The 18269-nt window shown below is 38.7% G+C and overlaps 1 pseudogene; it reads left to right on the top strand.

Moving 5' to 3' along the window:
* Window positions 1-12558: 12558 nt before the first annotated feature.
* On the top strand, window positions 12559-13334 carry LOC149210514 (replication protein A 32 kDa subunit B-like; annotated as a pseudogene).
* Window positions 13335-18269: the final 4935 nt, after the last annotated feature.

Here is an 18269-nt window from a genome sequence, read left to right as displayed (position 1 = left end):
GAGATAATGCACAAAAGCATGCATACTTTGTAAGTCTATCAACTACCACCACGATGACACTCTTTCCTTTGGACTTGGCTAAACCTGTGATAAAATCCATTGAGACTTCCTCCCAACATTCACTTGGAATGGATAAAGGTTGAAATAGACCCGAGTTCCTAATTGTCTCAACTTTATTTTGTGGGAAAACCAAACATTCCACCACAAACTTTTGAATATTAGATTTAAGGCCTTCCCAAAAAAAATCTTCTTAACCCTGTGGTATGTTTCTAAAAATCCTGAGTGCCCTTCTAAAGGAGAGGTGTGCAATTCCAAAAGAATATTTTGTTTTAGTTGGGAATTCTTACAAAGATATAAGTGATCTTTGTACCATTATGCATCATTTTTTCAGCTAAATGTATCAAATGTACTGGGATCTTGCTGCAACTTTTGAATGAGTGTCAACACTTCTTCATCATTCTTGTATTCATCCATTTCCTTGGTTATACAATCTTGTTGGATAATCGAAATGGCACAAAGCACTGCTTCCACATCCTCATCCTTTCTTGAGAGTGTATCTAGAACAACATTTTACCCATTTTTGCTACTCTTATGAAGATAATCTTTGTTCCAAAAAATATTTATGACTAACATAATGTTTTTTTACCTTGAAGTGTCTTCCCATTAGGTAAGGTTTTCATTGATTTAGTGCATGTAGTATTGCCAACATTTCCTCCACATAAATAGGTTTGTGTAAATACTTTCCTTTGATTGGGTGACTTTTAAAAGCAATGGATTTTCATTCTTGCATTAAAACAACACCAATTCCATTTCATGACACATCACATTACACAATAAATATTTTTGTGAAGTTTGGCATAGCTAAGGCCCATGCTTGGAAAATTTCCTCTTTAAGATGTTCAAAGGCCTTAGTTTCTTCTGGAGTCCAAGAAAATGCATCTTTCTTCAGTAATGTTGTTAGAGGTGTTGCTATTCTCCCATAATTCTTAACAAACTTGCAATAATTCCTTGTCAACCCGAGAAATCCTTGAAGATTCTTTATGGTTGTGGGGATTTTCCATTCCTTGATTTAATTTTGTTAGGTTCTACCTTAACACTCTCATGAGATACAATATGACCCGGATATTCCACCACTTACTCCAAAGAAACATTTGGAGGTTTTTTCATATAATTGTTTCTCCTCCAATAGTTTGAGCACCTTGTCAACATGTTGAACATGATCCTTCCAAGACTTGTAGATTAGTATATCATAAAAAAATACTAACACAAATTTTCCAAGGAAGGGTTTGAAAATGGAATTTATCAAATTTTGAAATGTAGAAGGTGCATTAGCAAGGCAAAAAGGCATGACCAAAAAATCATAATGACCCTCATGAGTTCTAAATTTAGTTTTTCAGAATGTCTTAAGTATTCATTCTAATTTGATGATATCCTAAATGAAGTTTCCAACTCGGTGAAGTAAATTTCTCCATGTAATTCATCCAACAATTCATTAATGACATGAATTTGAAAATTATCTTTAACAGTTAGCTTGTTGACCTCCCTATAATTTGAAAACATGTGCCATGATCCATCTTTCTTGTGCACCAATACTAATGGAGAAGAGAAATAAATTTGATTAAGTTGAATTATATCAACCTCTAGCATTCCTGCAACCATACATTCAATTTCACTATTTTGCGCATAGGGATATCTTTAAGGCCTGATGTTTGGAGGGACACTTCTTGGAATCAAATGAATAACATGATCATGATCACAAATAGGTGGGAGGCCTTTTGGAGTCTCAAATAACTTGGAATGATTGTAAAAGTCCTTTTGGAGATCTAGCGAAATAGATGATTTCGATGTTTGAACATCTAGTGAGCATAATTGTGTGATTACACCCCATTTTTATTTATTTAGAAGCTTTGTCATGCCATTGGACATGATTATATTTCCTAGTTTCCCTACAATACCCCTTAATTCAACTTCCTTTCCTTCCCAAAAAAAATTAAAGAAAAGTTCTTGAAAATTAAAATCTATCATCCCCAAATATTGTAACCATTGGACTCCTAGTACAATATCAGCACCACCCACTGGAATGGAAATAATTGGACTATTCAATTTGTATTCCCCCATGATTATCTTGAAATTATGACACTTTCTAGAGAAATTTATAGTTCCTCCATTTGAAACCATCACTTGACATTCTAGTGTTGGATATAGGAAGCAATTAAATTCCTTAGCTATCTTATCATGAATAAAATTATGGGTACTACCTAAATCAATAAACATTATTACCTTTTTCTTCTTGATATGTCCTTCTATATTGAGAGTTTGGGGAGTGGTAATTCCTACCAATGAATTACAAGATATGGTCAGATTCATTTCTTGTTTTTCTGCGGTTAGTTCTTGGTGTATTTCCTCCTCTTTTGACATTTCTTATTCCTTTTATTCCTCCTCTTCATTATCTATGTAAAATAATTTATTCTCAGCACACTTATGACCTTTAGTGTATTTTCTATCACAACTATAACAAAGCCCTTTTGTTTTTTTTTCTTCTAGTTGTTGTGGTGTCAACCTTGTAGGTTGTGGAAGGCTAGGAGCAACAACACTTCCATGTTTATAGTTGTGAGTGGTAGAATTCCTTGTTGCCATAATTTTTCTTTCATTTTTTCTTGCCACCCTGAATGCCTTCTCCAATTAATCAGGTTCCTAAAGGTGAACCTCATGTTGGATGTTATTCTTTAAAGTCCCTATGAAGACATCAATCCTATGCTCCTCTGGAATATCATTTACCCTGATATTCAATTTTTAGAAGTCTTCAATGTTCTCCACAATTGAACACTTTTGTTTAAGATTTATTAATTGGCTAAAGAATGTGTTTCTCTTCATATCCTCATAATGTGCTATCACTTCCTCAATAAAAAATGACCAAGTGAAAAGTGGTTTACGAGAACAAAGCCATCGATATCATACAAATTTATTGCCATGTTAAGACAAAGAAGCTCTCAATAGTCTCCAATCTCCAAATTAGTTCAGATATCGAAAACCCCACATGCTATAACTCTTATGCTAAAATAAACATGATGTCCATAAATAAGAATTTCACCACACAAGATATTGGCTCCACCAGTCCTTTCGCAGTCTAGCCCAATTTTTCACATAAAAGGTGGCTTACAAACCTTTACATAATCTCATAAATTGCAAAGTTGAAAGTACATAAGAGGCACCTTACCTTTGCCAATTTTGTAGAACTTACAAGAAGTAGTTTTTGATGATGTATGAATAATCGATTGTCCTTTACTTTTTGGTAAGAGCCTCTGAGTAATCCATCATGCTGTTGGCATTATGACTCAGGTTTGGCGCTATGGCATAGGTGTTGTCCTTGATGGAAACTCACTCAAGTGGCAAATCACTCTTCAGGCTCTCAAAATAATAGAAAATGAGATACCCGTAGGTGCGCCTAACAAAAGCTGTCGACCCGCAGGTGCCTCGAACAAGAAGTGCGGACATACCCACAGGTTCTCCGAACAAAAGGTGCAGGCGTCAAATTCACTCACTTCAATGCAGAAAAGCGCACGCACGTGGGAAATTTCATGATTGATCCATGGTATTTAGTCCACAGTTTTTGATCCTATGGTTTTGGTCCGTGGTATTGCATTCAAAAGAGTTGAACCCAAGTATCGAGTCCTTGGTATTGTTTCTCAATGGTTTTGGTCCATGGTTTGAGAAAGGCCTAGTCTATAAAAAGGGAAGGAGATCATTTGGCCCAAGATACTTGTAAATATTGAATATCTTAAGACCTGAAATTTTGGTGATCGGTTTGTGAAGCTAGATTTGAATCAAGGAAAAAACCGTGAATTATAAGGCATATCTACTGATAAGTCAAGGTCTCTTTGGCACATGATCAGATCTGTGAACTCGACAGACTGGGGTACAATTGAGGACTGATAAAGTGTTTATATCTGGAGTTCCGCAGGTGAGATACGGCTCAAGTGCGAAGGTGCGCAGTCCAGTAGATGACTCAGGTGCGGAGGTCTGCAGTCCAGTAGACTGCGTAGGTGTGGAGGTCCGCAGTCCAGTAGATGGCGCAGGTGCGGAGGTCCGCAGTCCAGTAGACGGCGCAGGTGTAGAGGTGGGCAGCCCAATAGACGGCGCAGGTGCGGAGATGCGCAGTCCAGTAGATGGATCAGGTGTAGAGGTACGCAGTCTAGTAGATGGATCAGGTGCGGAGGTGCGCTATCGAGTAGATAGAGCAGGTGCGGAGCTACGCAGGCTAAACACAGCAGAAGTGCGGATATTCGCAGGTTTCTATTGGTGAAGTTGCGGAATTTTCTTGAAATATTTGTTGGCTGCCTTTTGTCTATTGCTGCAGAGTTCTGGGTTTAGATTACTGGTATTTCTTGTCTGGTTACTGCATTCTGAGAGGCTATTGGTTGATTCATTAGTTGATTGTAAAAGGAGATTGGTTGATTCACATGTACTTGATGATTATTTGATGTTCATGGATCCAGTCTGAAAATTGATGAAACGTGGTCCCTGGAAGAAAAGAAGTAGGTCAACACCTACGTACTAGTAGCTCAGCTAGTACAAGAGCTAAGGGGGTTGTAGCTCCCTTCCAGGAGAGTCTGGAAAACGAGAGAGGGTTGTAGCTCTCTGTAGGTTGCAGCCTGCATACTAGTAAAGGACTGCACCAGTACAAAATCATTGTAAAAGAAGTTTCTAATTGAAAGAAGATAGAGACATATTGCAGTAGGTGGTTTTCACCCACATTGGGTTTCCACCTTATATCTGGTGTTCTTTGGTGTGACTGTCTGTTTTTCTTGTTCCTATTCATTATTGTATGGTACTGACATTCAAATTAATGGTCAACATCTAAAGAATAAATTAAATTATAAATCTAGAGGGAATATTGCAAAGAATTTGATAATACTGATACACCCCCCCTCTCAGTATTATTTCCAACAATTGGTATCAGAGCAGGTCCTTCAGAAGAAGCTTGATCGCTTGAAGGAAGATCTATCATCATGAGAAACTATGACAGAGAAGCATCGATCAGGCCACCAATTTTTGATGGGACAAACTTCGTATATTGGAAGGTAAGAGTCACTGCCTATCTTCAAGCTCTTGGTACAGAAGTCTGGGATATCATAGATACAAGGTACACTTTTCCGTCAGCAACTCCTACAGATCCGGCTCGTAAGAAGCAATATGAAACAAATGTAAAGGCTGTCAATACTCTATTAGGATGCCTATATCAATCAGAATTCGTCAAGGTTATACAGTATAAATCCACAAAAGAAATATGGGACAAGATTGTTCTGAGCTATGAAGGAGATGAATAGGTAAAACGAGCAAAACTTCAAACCCTCAGAATTCAGTATGAAAATCTCAGAATGCACAATGATGAAAGTGTGGCTAAATATTTCCTTCGTGTAGATGAGATTGTTAATTGTGTGAAAAACTTGGGTGAAGAAATAAAAGAGGCTGTTGTGGTTGAAAAGGTTCTAGGATCCTTGTCCCCTAAGTTTGAATCAAAAGTTTCTGCAATAGAAGAAAAAGGAGAATCTACGGAACCTTACCATGTCACAGCTGCACGGAATTCTAACTGCTTACGAAATGAGGAAAGGAGGACCATCAGAAAAGAGAGAAGCTGCATTCAAGGCTTCAGTCAAAGGAGATTACTATGAGTCAGGACATCTATCAGAAGAAGAAGAAGAATCAAATTTTGTCAAGAACCTTCAACGAGGTGCTGGAAGATTCAGAGGTAAGTTACCTTTCAAATGCTTTGCTTGTGGAAGAGTCGGTCACTATGCTGCAAAGTGTCCTCATAAAGATAAGCTTGATAAAGGTAAGGAACCTGTCAGATGGAACAAGAAATAGAATGTAAATAAGAAAAGCTATTACACTCATGAAGACAGTGATGGACTTTCAAATAGTGATGAAGATGAACAAGGTAACAATTATAGACTTTTAATGGCTTTTGAAGATGATGATTTCATGGATGCTATAGATGAAGAAGGTCTGTATGAAGAGATTTCTAAACTCAAAATTTGTTTAGAAGAGAAAAATATGATTATTGATACTCTGCAATTCCAACTGGCTCAAAAAGAAAAACTTCATGGTAAGTTAGAATGTGAAATTGTTGGTCTTAGAAAAGAGATTGGGAAAACAAAAGCTCTTAATCTTAGATTTGTTAAAGGATCGGAAACTCTAGATGAGATTATCAATGTGCAGCATTCTCCACTAATCAAGACAGGTCTGGGATATAATGAAGAAGCATCTCAAGCATCCACCTCCAAAAGTTATCTTGATGCAGCAAGGAGGAGCGAGCAAAGGCCTAATAGAAATCATCAGGTAAATCAGGGACAGTTTACCTCAAGAATGAACAAAGACTATCACGTAAATCGGGGCAATCTACTTTAAGGACAAACAAAAGCTACAATCAGCCTCAAGTAAAACCTTCTCAATTTTCCTCAAGAATGGATGTCAATAGAAACTACAATCATTTGGCTGGTAGATTTGATAATCACAGTAGTTTCTTCAATGGCCAATGTTTCTCTTGTCATAACTTTGGCCACAAAGCAGCTCAATGTGTTGCCTATAAGACAATCATGACTAGAGAAGCTCAAAAACAAAGGAGTATGACTGGGATCGTGAAAAGAACCTACAATAACTTTTCTGCTCTTGAAAATGAAATAGAATGCTCTATTTGTAACAACTTCGGTCATGAAGATTCTGAATGCAGGAGCAGGTTTCGGCAGACAACTCAGAAGGAGCAAGCCTCAACTGTCAAAACATGGAGAATGAAGGAACCACAACCAGAAAGATGTGGTATAGCTTTATATGCGGAAGGGCAAGAAAATCAATGGTACATCGACAGTGGCTATTCGAAACACATGACGAGTGATAAGGAAAAACTTCAGCCATATAGTGCCTTAGAGAAGGAGAAGAAGGTCTCTTTTGGAAATGACACCCTTGATCTCATAAAAGGTAAAGGTTCTGTTCAGTTAAAAGAAAAGGTCAAAGCTGGAAATGTCATGTATGTTGATGGCTTAAAGCATAATCTATTGAACGTTAGTCAGATGTGCAATCAATGAACTGAGGTAATATTTCGATCAAATGGATGCAGTGTTCGTGATCTTGATACAGGAAAAACAGTGATCAAAGGCATAATAACTCCAAATAATTTATACATATTCAAAAAAGGACAACATCAATGCTATCTAATTAAGAATGATGAACACTGGCTATGGCACAAAAGATTGGGGCATCTAATCTTCGCACAAATAAGGAAAGCATGCAAATACCAGGCAGTTCGTGGTCTTCCGGACATCAAAATTCCAGACAATACAATATGCAAATCATGTCAATTTGGTAAGAAAACTAGAACTAACTTCCCTGAGAAGGAAGGATCAGCTAGCAGGCCACTTGAACTGGTCCATACTGATGTATGTGGTCCATCTAGGAAAAGATCACCTCGAGGAGAAGAATATTTTATATTATTCATTGACGACTTTTCCAGGATGTGTTGGATAGGACTTATGAAGCACAAAGACGAAGCCTTTGAAAAGTTCAAATCAATCAAAGCCTTGGTGGAGAACGAATCAGATTGCAAGATCAAATGCCTCAGGTCTGATAGAGGTGGGGAGTTTACCTCGAATGATTTTTTAAACTTTTGTGAAGAACATGGAATAAGAAGGGAATTCTCTACAGCTAGGACTCCTTAGCAAAATGGAGTAGTGGAAAGGATGAACAGAACGGTTCAAAAAATGGCTCATGCTATGCTTGGAGTCTGGAACTGCCACAACCTTCTGTGGTGAAGCCGCATTTGTTGCAGTTGTTATTCTCAACAAGAAAAATATCCAGGTGAACAACACTCAAGCTCCTCATGAGCTCTGGTATGGTGAGACTCCTTCGATAAAACATTTCAAAATTTTTGGAAGCAAATGCTATATTAAAAATAATGATGAAAATATTGGCAAGTTTGAACCTAGAGCAGATGAAGGCATTCTCCTTGGTTATTCTCCTCACAGCAAAGCATACAAATGTTACAATAAAAGGCTTGGAAGAATTGTCGACAACATTGATGCAGTGGCGGATGAAAATGAAAACACTCCCAGGCAGGTAAGATCTGAAGACTTCGAAGATGATGAGGACTATCCATCAACATCAAATTAGATTCATGATGAAGAAGAAACCCAAGAGGCACCAGAGGAACAGATAAGGACAGAAGAAAAGACTCCATCCAGGTATGTTCAAAAGAATCATCCAGAATCTCAAATTTTGGGGCAAAAGGAGGCAGGCATACAAACAAGAAGAACAGTTGCAGAAGCTTCAAGCTATTTGGCATTACTTTCCTCCACTGAACGACAAAATGTAAGAGAGGCATGCAAAGATGAATGCTGGGTCAAGGCAATGGATGAAGAACTTGAACAGATTGAAAGGAATAACACTTGGGAATTGGTTCCTAGACCAAAAGATAAGAATGTCATAGGGACAAAGTGGATTTTCAAAAATAAACTAAATGAAAATGGAGATGTGGTTAGAAACAAGGCAAGACTTGTTTGTAAAGGATATGCGCAACAAGAGGGCATAGACTTTGAAGAGACCTTTGCACCAGTTGCTAGACTTGAGGTTATAAGAATGTTCCTTGCTCTCTCTAGCTTTCAGAAGTTCAAAGTATTTCAGATGGACGTAAAATCTACCTTTCTGAATGGAGACTTGAATGAAGAAGTGTACATTGAACAACCAGATGGGTTCATCCTTGGAAATGATCCAAATCTTGTATGCAGGCTCAAAAAGGCTCTCTATGGTCTTAAACAGGCTCCTAGGGCGTGGTATTATCGGTTGGATAAATATCTTCATCAACAAGGTTTTATAAAAGGATCAACTGACAAAAATATATATATAAAGGTTGATAATGACAAGTTGCTAATACTTGTTGTGTATGTAGATGATATCATCTTTGGCAGCAATGAAGAAGACATGAGTCAAAAGCTTGCCTTGGTGATGAAAAAGTAGTTTGAAATGTCCATGCTTGGTGGGCTCACATATTTCCTTGGTTTGCAAGTCCAACAAAACAAAGACAATATTTTTCTATCACTAACCAAGTATCTCAAGCATATCTTGAAGAAATATGGGATGGAGGATTCGAAACCAGTATGTACCCCTATGGTGACAAGATGCAGCCTCTGCGCGAATGATGAGTCGGCAGCAGTACATCAACCAACCTATAGATCCATGATTGGTAGTCTGCTCTATCTAACAGGTACCCGACCAAAAATTATGCATGCAGTGGGAATAGTTGGAAGGTTTCAGGCAAATCCAAAGGAAACTCATCTTCAGGCAGTTAAGAGAATCTTCAAGTATCTTCAAGGAACTAAAAACTATGGATTATGGTATCCTAATGGTACAAACCTCACACTTCATGCATATACATATGTGGATTGGACAGGGAGCATGGATGATAGGAAAAGCACTAGTGGTGGTGCATTCTTCATGGGTCCTAGATTAGTATCTTGGTTCAGAAAGAAACAAAACTCTATTGCATTATCTATAGCTGAAGCAGAATATGTAGCTGCTGCATCTTGCTGCACACAACTCCTTTGGATGATGCAAACATTGCAAGACATGCAAATCACTTGTACTCCACCTATCTCCATCTTCTGTGATAATACAAGTGCAATCAGTATTTCAAAGAACCCAGTCATGCACTCAAAGACCAAGCATATACCTATCAAATATAATTTTCTTCAGGAACAAGTGCTTGAACAAAAGGTAAAGTTGGAGTATGTTCCCTCTAAGGAACAAGTTGCTGATATACTCACCAAACCGCTGCCCAGGGAGACCTTTGAATACCTCAGGCAAAAGCTGGGGGTAGTTGATGCATCATCTTGCTGTTGAATCTTGTCTGTTTCAGAGATTGTTGGTTGTACATGAGTTCCATATGGGGTATATGCGTACATTCGCTGGTTTATGGATTGGTCAAAGACCAAATGGCACAGGTTCAGGGGGAGTGTATATTCTTCTAATAATGCATTGTTGGCATTATTGTAGAAGATCTTGGAGGAGCAAGTACAGAAGGAGAACATGGATGCTGATCTGAATATTACTGCTAATGTTTTGTCTCTATGTGTTATATTTCTTTTGTCAAGGTCATGTAACGGCCTCTGTCTGGGATGAATGATATAATGTACTTGGTTGTCATATGTAAATTTATGATGTAACCCCACTTGGTTGGGAGGATGATCCCCACTTGGTTGGGTGATGAATGTATGTATAGAGTCTTTTGGTGATAGGAAGGTCATTTATGGTGTATGGTGGATTACGATTTTTCTTGAAGAAAATTTCTTTTTTAGATCTGGCCTACAGTCAGGGGGAGCACGATCAACACAACAGAGTAGAGTTTTCAGCATGTTCTCAGGGGGAGCATAACCCTTTGCCCTTGATGACAAAGGGGAAGAATGACTTTGAGGATCTTGGGGTTGCCATCAAATCCAAAGGGGGAGATTGTTGGCATTATGACTCAGGTTTGGTGCTATGGCACAGGTTTTGTCCTTGATGGAAACTCACTCAAGTGGCAAATCACTGTTTAGGCTCTCAAAGTAATAGAAAATGAGATACCCGCAGGTGTGCCTAACAAAAGTTGCGGACCTGCAGGTGCCCCGAACAAGAAGTGTGGACATACCCACAGGTTCTCTGAACAAAAGGTGCAGGCGTCAAATTCACTCACTTCAATGCAGAAAAGCGCGTGCACGTGGGAAATTTCATGATTGATCCATGGTATTTAGTCCACAGTTTTTGATCCTATGGTTTTGGTCCGTGGTATTGCATTCAAAAGAGTTGAACCCAAGTATCGAGTCCTTGGTATTGTTTCTTAATGGTTTTGGTCCATGGTTTGAGAAAGGCCTAGTCTATAAAAAGGGAAGGAGATCATTTGGCCTAAGACACTTGTGAATATTGAATATCTTAAGACCTGAAATTTTGGTGATCGGTTTGTGAAGCTGATCTGAATCAAGGAAAAAACCGTGAATTATAAGACGGATCTACTGATAAGTCGAGGTCTCTTTGGCGCATGATCAGATCTGTGAATTTGACAGACTCAGGTACAGTTGAGGACTGATAAAGTGTTTATATCCGGAGGTTCGCATGCGAGATTCGGCTCAGGTGCGAAGGTGCGCAGTCCAGTAAAAGACTCAGGTGCGGAGGTCCACAGTCCAGTAGACTGCGTAGGTGCGGAGGTCCACAGTCTAGTAGATGGCGCAGGTGCGGAGGTCCGCAGTCCAGTAGATGGCGTAGGTGCGAAGGTGCGCAGCCCAGTAGATAGCGTAGGTGTGGAGATGCATAGTCCAGTAGACGGATTAGGTGTGGAGGTGCGCAGTCCAGTAGATGGATCAGGTGCGGAGGTGCGCTATTGAGTAGACAGAGCAGGTGTGGAGCTGCGCAGGCTAAACACAGCAGAAGTGCGGATATTCGCAGGTTTCTCTTGGTGAAGTTGCGGACTTTTCTTGAAATATTTGTTGGCTGCCTTTTGTCTATTGCTAAAGAGTTCTGGGCTTAGATTACTGGTATTGCTTGTCTGGTTATTGCATTCTGAGAAGCTATTGGTTGATTCATTAGTTGATTCACATGTACTTGATGATTATTTGATGTTCATGGATCCAGTCTGAAAATTGATGAAACTTGGTCCCTGGAAGAAGAGAAGTAGGTCAGCACCTACATACTAGTAGCTCAGCTACTACAAGAGCTAAGGGGGTTGTAGCTCCTTTCCAGGAGAGTCTGGAAAACGAGAGAGGGTTGTAGCTCTCTGCAGGTTGCAGCCTGCATACTGGTAAAGGACTGCACCAGTACAAAATCATTGTAAAAGAAGTTTCTAATTGAAAGAAGATAGTGACACATTGCAGCAGGTGGTTTTCACCCACATTGCGTTTCCACCTTATGTCTGGTGTTATTTGGTGTGACTGTCTATTTTTCTTGTTCCTGTTCATTATTATATGGTACTGACATTCAAATTAATGGTCAACATTTGAAGAATAAATTAAATTATAAATCTATAGGGAATATTGAAAAGAATTTGATAATATTGATTCACCCCCCCTCTCAATATTATTTCCAACACATGCTCAATGTGTTATTTCTTTATTCAAATTTCATGGTCTTGACAAAACATGCACTCACTTTAACTCGAAGCATCAAAGCACTTTATATATGTGCCAACTATAAAAAAGGGCTTCAATGAATTTAAATGCATACCATTTCGGTCTTCAAGAAAGGAGATACCATTGAACGCACAACACACCATTCATGACATTCAACGCAGAGGGTTCAAACGCATCACCTCAATGCTCCACGACTCAATCAAGAAAATACTCATTTCATAACCTTGTTCCCGTGCTCGCCTGCTCATTTGCAACCTTAATCTTCCACACTCTAAAATTCAACATGTTAGGCCACGACCTTCAAAAGAAACATTGATACTCGACCAATGAACTTCTAAAACATGGATTTATGCAGAGCTCCGAGCACACGGTCTCACGGTCATTATATCAGTTGTTCCTGTTATTATTTTACATTGTAAATTTCTTCTTTTTCTCCGTGGGGAGTGACAGAGTAGAGATTAAAGATGTTTGGCATGCAAAGTCAATCAGATGGAGGCTCTCTATTCTCCGGAGGTGGCTTTATGCCCTCTCAGGCCACCCAAGTTAACGAAGGTGCCGGTACCACTTTTCCTGATAGTAAAATAGATAAGCCAGGCAACCCAGAAGCTCTCGGATGAGAATTCGAATTTTACAATAGATGGCGTGGATGTCAACAATGTCACCCTTGTTGGGATGGTTTTCAACAAGGAAGAGAGGGTTACTAATGTGTCGTTTTATCTCGATGACGGTACAGGGAGATTAGAAGTGAAACGATGGGTTAATGATGCAATGGAATCTGCAGAGATGGCTGAAGTGCACAATGGTGCATATGTTTGTATCCATGGGCATTTAAGGAGCTTTCAGAACAAGAAACTTGTCAATGCTTTCTCTGTAAGGCCTGTAACTGATTTTAATGAAGTCACGTTTCACTCCTTGGAATGCATTTTTGTGCATCTCTATAATATGAAAGTTCAGGTTGGTGCCACTCAACCCAACTCAGCAAGTCCAGCTGCTAAGGTTGGATCAATGGGACCACCAACTGGATTGAGTAATGAGCCAACACAAAAAAACACAAAAAAAATTCAATGCTCCAATCCTCATAACATGAACCATGTAGCGTGTGGCAAGACCAATTTTCAACAGGTTTCAACTCACAACAAGAACGACTCGACCCATGGTCTTCACGCAGCAAAAACGCGATCAAGCGTTTAAAAGTTCTAGCTTTCAACCTCTCTACACATCACACAAGACTTTAATCTTCAATCAAAGGCTGAGAAGCATCACAACGTTCAATCAAATGAAGCACCCGTCATTTAATTCAACATACAAGAATGAGATAGAGCGCACAAATATTTAAGATTCCAAAATAATCTAAAGTTGAACTTGAGGGGACAGAGGTATACAAGGTTCATCATAATACAAAACTGTGTATTAACTTGACAATGGTGGAAGCCAATGGCGAGTGCCCATAATGCTGAGAGGCAAAGGATGCCATTGCTAACACACCGAGTATCAATGACCATGTCCGAGCAACACCATCACCAGAACGAGGAAGCGCAGACACCGACAGAGTGTTAAACCCTCACGGCCTGACCAGCAGAAGAGGGCTAATGATTGAGAATGTGACTTCGAACACAACAACGAGGAAGATGAAGAATATATAAAGGCAAATATCAACTTGAAGAAGCTTCAGTTTTTGGAGGATCATTACAATGATTAATTGTTGAGAGATATATACCACCCTTTTCATGCAACCTGCCTCCACCCAAGAAAGGAGATGCTGGACGCTGTTATATCCAATTGTGTGAATCGTCACTATGTTGTTAGGCTTCGGTCGGAAAAACATGGATGGGTATATAGCTGTCAAGCGCACGGCTGCCGCAAGGTTTTCCAGGAACTCGTGTTCCTATATAAACACCTTCGCGGGAAACACCCAGAACTTGTCCGGGAGGTGATAGTCATTGCAGGCGACGGAGTGTATTTTCACAACTACATGAAGGATCCAAATGCACCGTATCCTGAACAGATAAGCAACCTGCCCAGTGCTCTGCCAGTAGTGGTGCCTATAACAAGAGTGGAGAGAGCCAAGATCGCCAAAATATGCAGTGATGGCGGTGGGTGTTATGAAGGGGAGGTGTGCGCATTTAGAAAATGGCCTGCGTGTTGGCTACAACATGCAGGATGGAATGACTGGCCATAATAGTGAAGATCGTTAACCTAAATCAAATGTATGAGAGAGGAGCACTATTAGCCCACACCAACGCAATATTCTCACCAGGAGAGCCAGAGAGCAGCGCTATTATGAAAGGCAGAACATATGAAAAATAGGGAGTTACAAAGTAGAGGGAAGCAAAAAATGGCACTGGAGAAATGACTGAGATTGCAGCTAGAATTTAGCTGAGAAAATATTCATGAAATGCAGAAGTGATGGCAGAAATGACCTACACAGAAAGGCCATAAAACAAATGGCTCAAACTTATTATGGAGGGCAGGAATACGCCTGCTTTGATACCATGTTAAACACACACATGGCAGAAACAACATAGGAAAGATAAACATGAGAGTACATTTATTATTAACAAAACATATACATTTATAGTACATGGTGTGACCATTGGGTTCCACATCCCAAGGTCTCTTCGACTTCCTTAGTCTATTCGGCTTCGACACTAACCCTTAGAGGATTAGGTGTCCAAAATGTTCTAAATATAAATTTTCAATGAGTACATTTTGTTCATGTTGCACATTATGGAGATCAAAATATTACTCCATATGTAGTATCCATGTTACCACATCGTTTCCATTAAACTTCCTCATATCGATCTTTGGAATATGGTGGGTCTTCAATACAAAGTTAGAGTCTCTAAAATCATGATTAGCATTCATTTTGTTCTCATCATGAGTTTCATAAAATACCTTTTCACGATTCGGAAGCATTTCTTGTAGCAACTTTATCAAAGCTTCCCTCATAGCATCCATTTCTAATTTTAATCCATTCTTCAAACCTTCCACGTCTACTTTTAATCCATCCTTAAAATTTTACATGACTTATTTTAAACTATTCTTCAAACCATCCATATTAGCTTCCATTTCATTCTTGGTTGCTTTTTGTGAGAGCGAAATTTGTTGCACTTGGTCTCCTTTTTTTGGTATATCATGTTGCATTTTTTCCTCTTCGTCATGCGTCATAGTAGATATTTATAGTTTCTTACTAGGTGTTTATATTTTATTTCTTTGAGTCATTTTGGAATTAAACAATGATATTTTTTCTTCACTATGCGACTTGAATCACTTCAAATTAATTTTTCTAACAAAACATATGCAAAAAAATGCACACATGTTTCTTGCTTTGTAGGAGCTCGATATTGAATATGTTGTAAATCTGTAATTTCAAAACTGCAAGGTCTAAAATTTCATCATGCGGTATCCTTTTGTGTCTTCTTTCCAACCCTATAAGTTCGACTGATATTGGAGTCTTCAAGAAAGATTTATTCCAAATCTCTCACGATGACCTAATTATAGATTGGTTCAGTAGATTGGTTAAGATTTTAAATTGATACACAACAAACCGTAGTTCGTGCACTTTCAATAAATTTTATTGAAATTCAAACATGATACTCAGAGAGGAAGTAATGATGATTTTCCCTAGGCCACTTGTTTGAGGCTGAATTTTGGATCCTATAAAAATCCTAACTTCCTCAGATCATATCTTCAAAAATATAGCAAAGCAAGGTCTAAAATTCTTACACGATGTTCATCAATATTTTGGATCTATGTGACCCAAATTATAGCTTCAGAATATTTTTAGAAACAAATTTATAGTGAAAATTCCAAGTTGACATTTTTGGAGAAGTGAAACCCTAGAATACAAAGCTTTTTTACCAAATGTAATGCAACCAACTCAAAAAACGATAGATCAATGACTTGAAAATTATCCTCTTCGAGGGGGAAACCTCTTTTACATTGCATAACTGAACAATTCTTGTATGATACAAATGAAAATCGATTATTTCTATATATAGGAGCCTAAGGGGTCACAATATAATCATAGCCTACTTAACAATATAATGTAAGGCCACAACAATAATAATAGTGGGCTTCTACAGGGAAAAATAATAACAATATGGGCACTATATGGGCACAATAATAATAATAAGGGGGCTATACTAATAATAAAAATAAGTGGTTGCACTAGTATCATAGGGACCTAACAAGCTCTTCCATTAAATTCAGCTTGTACCAATAGTATGGCTCTCTAAGATTCAGGACATACTCTTGAATTTCCTCCAAGAGACTAACACATACCTCAGGCATGGCTATCCTTTGTGTAATAAAATATTTTGTTATGAGGCTCTATTCTTCATTTAATCCCTTACAACGTTCACGAGAGATCATAGGTGGCTTACTTATGCTCAAGATAGGCCCTTTAAATCATCCTACGCAATCGTGGTCCTTGCTACCATGACTCAACAATCTCTACAGTCATCATTACTCAAGTGACACCAACCTTACTATGAAAAATTAATTACTTGCACTAGCCTTGCTTATTCCAACTACGACCATGACCAATTTTGCACACAATTCCCAAGATCTTCCAACCCATACATCCTTTGAGTGCCTACTCAAACCTGTTAGGGAAAATAGCCAATTTGGCATAACCGCCAAATAAGAAGGAATTATCTCCAAGGTTTATAACTCATCTATGCCTTTAAACATACACCCATGGTGAAATTTTCTTTGTCTTAGGCCTAATGTATAATGGTCACTAAAACACGCAAAACTGATGCAAAACCAAGTCCTAGGCACACCTTCCAATGTAGGTTGGGAGGTCATGAGTTGATGCAGGAGCATCTAGGCCTAGCCAGTAATGTGATGGTGTGGTCACATGTTGTGGCTAATGAGAGTTTGGAGGAAGAATTGGTTATTTACTTTATTATTTGCAAATAATGTAAGTAGTTAATTGTTGCCTAATTTTGAACAGAATTGGGAATAAGTGGCAACTGATCCTCCTTGCGTGGAGATCAAGCCAAGTGATTTAGTTTGTTCAGATTTGGATAGGATTGATTTGTAAATATATAGTCTATTCCTTCAATTGTGAAGGAGATTGTTAGATAGAGCATATATGTATTTTCCTTTCTTTTCTGAAAGGAGAGGGAGAGAGAGGATTCGAGAGGATTCAAGAGTGTGAATGTAAGCCTACGGGCAGATTGGAAATCAGAGGCCACTAATTACAAGAATCAAGCCAGAGAAGGATAGGAGACTTAATATGTAATCATTGTTTATATGTTTATATACAGAGAATTCGATTCTAAGTGGGTAAGTGTGTGATTCAATATGGAATGATAAATTTTGTGTGTATTAGAGATTTTTTATAGTATATGTATGCAGGCAGAATTCAGCGAACACAGAGAGGAGAGTGAGATAAAAGAACTGTGTATTTATGCCATTTTTGAGTTCTATTGTATATATATGCGTAGATGACTAAAATTCCATTTGTAGGCATGTTGATCTACCATCGATCACTATAAGGATCGATGGAGATCCATTGATTAAATGAATTATTGTTATATATGGAGTTGTCGTGATTGAAAACAGAGTATGGTAGAAATCGTGTTTTAACGCAGAATCCATAAATGGTGAATGGAACAAAGTCAAGGAGGCATAGACAGATCGATGCATAGTAGCTGTTAGATCTGGAAGATCAATGGACCAGGTTAAATTGCATGGAACATAGTACTCTTATCGCATCAGGAAATTTGTTTGAAGAAAGGCGAACCTCAGGCCTTGGACAACTGCGATGAGCGATTGCCGATATATCCCATCGGCGGAAGTTGTGGTTATTGCACCCGGTCATAAAAACTTAGTGGTGCAAATATGCGATTTAGTGCCAACCGTTGGATTGGAATCCAGATTGACAATCCAGAATTAATCGCTAAACACATATCGTAGAGGTGAAGGGCTGGCAGATGGTGGATGTGCCGATATGCAAAATGTTGATATGCTGATAGCTGATGAAGCGCTAGCTAATCGGAGATTGGAGATCGGAGAAGGTGAAGGGTAGGTGCAGAATAGCGAAACGGCTTGAGATGAGCAGACCCACTGAGAGTTATAGATGTGAGTATATAACTTTTGAAGTCTGCCCTTAAA

This window comes from Pinus tabuliformis, chromosome 1_2, assembly GCF_031772625.1.
Source record: "Pinus tabuliformis cultivar Carrire ecotype Pingquan chromosome 1_2, CPIR1, whole genome shotgun sequence".
NCBI classification, from domain to species: domain Eukaryota; kingdom Viridiplantae; phylum Streptophyta; class Pinopsida; order Pinales; family Pinaceae; genus Pinus; species Pinus tabuliformis.
Note: the sequence above shows the minus strand (reverse complement) of the source record. Positions and strands in the feature narration are given on the sequence as shown.